Source organism: Notothenia coriiceps, unplaced genomic scaffold (assembly GCF_000735185.1).
Source record: "Notothenia coriiceps isolate Sejong01 unplaced genomic scaffold, NC01 NC01_scaffold00007276, whole genome shotgun sequence".
Classification (NCBI taxonomy): domain Eukaryota; kingdom Metazoa; phylum Chordata; class Actinopteri; order Perciformes; family Nototheniidae; genus Notothenia; species Notothenia coriiceps.
This window is the reverse complement of record NW_011339977.1, coordinates 1-3693: the sequence shown is the minus strand read 5'-3', so window position 1 is coordinate 3693 and position 3693 is coordinate 1. Positions and strand designations below refer to the sequence as shown.

The following is a 3693-nucleotide window of genomic DNA, read 5'->3' as shown; positions in this document are numbered from 1 at the left end:
CTACTATTGTGCATCAATTGACAAGCCAAACATGGTTCATTTTCACTTGAAGGCATACAGTATGTAAGCCACCTTCATAACTCAAACAGACCAGATAGCCAAAATATAAGGGAGTAGTGTACCGACTAACAGAACTAAACAAGATAATAATAATAATAATAATAATAATAATAAAATCAAAAATAATAATACTTAAACAATACAATAGGAATAGGTTTAAATGGTCCTATACCTGAGACAGGATACTGATGCTGGAAAGCATGGCACAAATACACTGTGGCCCCTGGTCTGTCATTGGATTTGTTGATGGCAAAAATAATGAATATCACCAGCCTTATCCTTAAATAAAAAATCTACTGTGAATTATTGTCTGTCCCCTGAGTAGAAACTTTCAGTGATGTAAGTGACGTTAAAACGCCTGTCTTGTTTACGATGCGAGCAGATGTGCAGAATTCTGTAGATTATAGTGAGTCGTTCAAAAGCAGCATTTTGATAACCTACAATATGAGAACTATGGCTCGAGGTACATACAAACACACATTGGAAGCACATCATCAGGATGGTTTTGGTACCAGTGTAGAACACAGTGAGCGACAAACAGGAACCTGTGTAGATGTCTGGGCGACGCTCGGATCACACAGCAGGACAGTATCAGCCGGCTGTCCTGTGTGGAGCCTCTGGAGCTTTCACCCCTCAGACAGGCCTGACCTTCATCACACATCACCAGGTGATGATGGGGGAACAGGCAGAAACCTTGCTGCGCCAAAACATACAAGCATGCACACCGTCACTGATTACAGATAGACAGATAGATAGACCCCCGACGTGGTTTCCCCCTCCCCTTTTTCACCTCCCTCTTTTTCTCTCCCTCTTTCTCCCCTTCTCGCTCTCTGACAGTCCTGGCACTGTGAAAAGTTCAGAGCTGTCAGGGGGAATGTCAGACGACTGCGTAGAGCTATCAGCTGAACACACACACACACACACACATTCTTGAGACTCATTGTCACACTCCTTTTTTTTCATGAGAATTAGACAGGCATTTGAAACACAACTCTGGACCGGGACACACTGATATGTTAATCATCATAAAACATTTTCGAAATTGCCTGTTAATTACTTTATCTCAAATGTGATTTCATTTTAATATCTGTTCATCTTTCTGTAGATAGAGACATATGTGTTTTTGCATTCCCGATAACAAAACTGTGTCAAAGAATTGCTGTGTGAAAGCTTGATAGATTTGTTAATTAAAAATACTATACCTATGCAGTGCAAATGTTGTACATTAATATACAATACCTTTACTGCACATTTTAAAGGACCAATGTAATGACTTTTAAAACTTTTTTCAAATTAAATGAAACAATAACACCCATACTGCAGGAGAAGAAATCCTCCAACTCGAGTACAGTATAGAGGGTTTTAATTAATATATATTCAGTGCAGTAGACCTAATCCAGTGGAAGATGATGCCCCCTGCATTAAAGCTTAATGATATGCTTCATTAATCCCAGAGAGGAAATGTTGGAGTTATTTACATTACATCACACATAGGATCCTTGAAGCAGGTGGTTGTTTTGGTGCTTTGCTCAAAGACACCGCCCCAAAATGCTTTGCCTCCTACAATTCCCCCAAAAATGTAAACCTTGAATATCAAAAATGTAATTAGAGACTTTTGCCTTTATTAGACGGACTGTGGGCAGACAGAAATACCAGAAAGGGGGAGAAAGGATCTTGACTTAGTTACCAAAACAGGCCGCTGTGCTAAGGAGCCAGGTTTTGTTCATGGGGTGCCAGCCTAAGAGATGCCCGGACCGACAGCTTCAGATGTAGCACAGGGATGCCGATTACAAAACAAATGTCCTCCTGTCAAATCCTTGTGTTTGGTGTCGAGTTCTAAATAGCTCTCTTAATACATAGGATGTTTTTTTGATAATTTAGATGTACATTTGTGACCGCTAATGATAAGGAAAGTGACATTCAAGGCCCTAGTGAGGATTGAACTCACGACCCCTGGTTTACAAGACCAGTGCTCTGAACCACTGAGCTATAGAGCCTTTGACGAGGATTTTAATATGTTTACTATTAATACGACTACACCTTATACAACGTATGGGTGTGTGATTGACTGGATCAACAAGTTACAGGAGTGTCACACCAGCTAATGGGATGCAGAAATTGTTCACCTGATGTCAATGTGAATCAAAAAGGGTTGTATAAAAAACAGCATTTTGTAAATCAGCAAGAATCCAATATCCAAACTTTTTTCTTTACCATACTATAGGAAACTCTACGGCCAGAAGGGGGCGCTCACTTCGGGGCTCTCAGTCTCAGCTGCTCCTGGAGATGCCTTTTCGCACCCAAAGCCAACGTACGTTAATGCACATCCACAAAAACACTGTTTTAATCAAGTTAAAGTTTACACAAGTTCATTTTACCTGCTTTTTTTTTTTTATTACAGTGAGCGGTATCGAGGGTGTGCATCTGACTGACGCCATGAATCAAGCCAAGCAGTACTCTTACCACCTGAGGCCACACAGCGCTGGACAGGGGACCACAGGCCGGGGGAAACATTGAAACCCCACACACACACACCTCATGTTCTTTGATGTTTTCTCAGCTGGCTGGCGGCCTTCCCTCTATAGAATTACTTTACACATTGTTCGCTCAATGTGCCAAGATTTCTAAAATTAAGCCATATGACATCAGAGCCATGACCTCACAGGGTGGGGTTAAGTCTACAGAAATGGTGTGTGTAAAAGATAACCTTTCATCCATTGTGAAATGAACACACACACGCCTTCCCACTCGTTCTCCATCGCTCTCACACACACTGCGATAACCTTTCCTCCTGTTGTGGAGAATGAGGCAGTCTATCAACAGCCGGTCATACAGATAGCCCACCTGCAGCCGCAGCCACACACACACACACACACACACACGTCTGGTCTTCCCTCTAAAGAAACATTTGTGTTTCTTTACTATGAATTTTGTATTACTTTAATATGCATTTGCACAATAATAATCCAACTTGTGTCATTTGATATACCTGAATGTTGTTGTTTTTTTAAATGTGTATTATAAGAAATAAAACAAATATTGACAGAAGGTAGCCCAATGGATTTAGCTTTATTTGCTCCCTTTTTAGTAGAGATTTTTTTTTTATCAAAAGAGGCCAGGTGCCCCGGTAAGCCCTGGATAACATCCGGCAAAAGTACTCCAAAGAGGCAAAGAACGATAAACAATTACCAGTCTAAGAATGAAGCAATAAAAGAAGCACACACAGAAAACAAAAATAGAGGTTGAATGTGGAGTATCCATTTTCACTCAAAATACAAAAACATGTCACTCCACTGTATCTCTGACTGTAGGTTTCGTTGTATGTACTTGTCACATTTGTGCTCTGCGAGTGTTTTTGAGTCATTGTAAGATGCTTGAGAGGGTGTACTGAGCAACACACCGGGTGCCGGTCGGTCAGTACATGTCTCGAAGGCCCAGGTTTCCACGGCGAGCGGAGGAGCCGTGAGCCACGGTGACACTGTAACAGTAGAGCAAGTCGGTCAGCCACTGCTCCCTGGTCGCACCCCGAGAATACCTCTGAAACACACAGAGAGAGAAATAGGTGAATGCACTCCTTGAGAAGCTTCATCTCTCCATCCAAATCCCTAAAATCCCCCCCTGTAGTATTGTGAG

At 41.6% G+C, this 3693-nt stretch overlaps 1 long non-coding RNA gene and 1 other non-coding gene across 2 annotated transcripts; one reads left to right on the top strand and one right to left on the bottom strand.

Moving 5' to 3' along the window:
* Window positions 1-1983: 1983 nt before the first annotated feature.
* On the bottom strand, window positions 1984-2057 carry trnat-ugu (transfer RNA threonine (anticodon UGU)). Its single transcript has one exon. It is a non-coding gene; the product is annotated as a tRNA-Thr (tRNA).
* A 49-nt stretch (window positions 2058-2106) lies between these two features.
* LOC104943966 (uncharacterized) lies at window positions 2107-3463 on the top strand. Its single transcript, XR_798179.1, has 2 exons — window positions 2107-2371; window positions 2462-3463. It is a non-coding gene; the product is annotated as an uncharacterized lncRNA (long non-coding RNA).
* The last annotated feature ends 230 nt before the right edge of the window (window positions 3464-3693 follow it).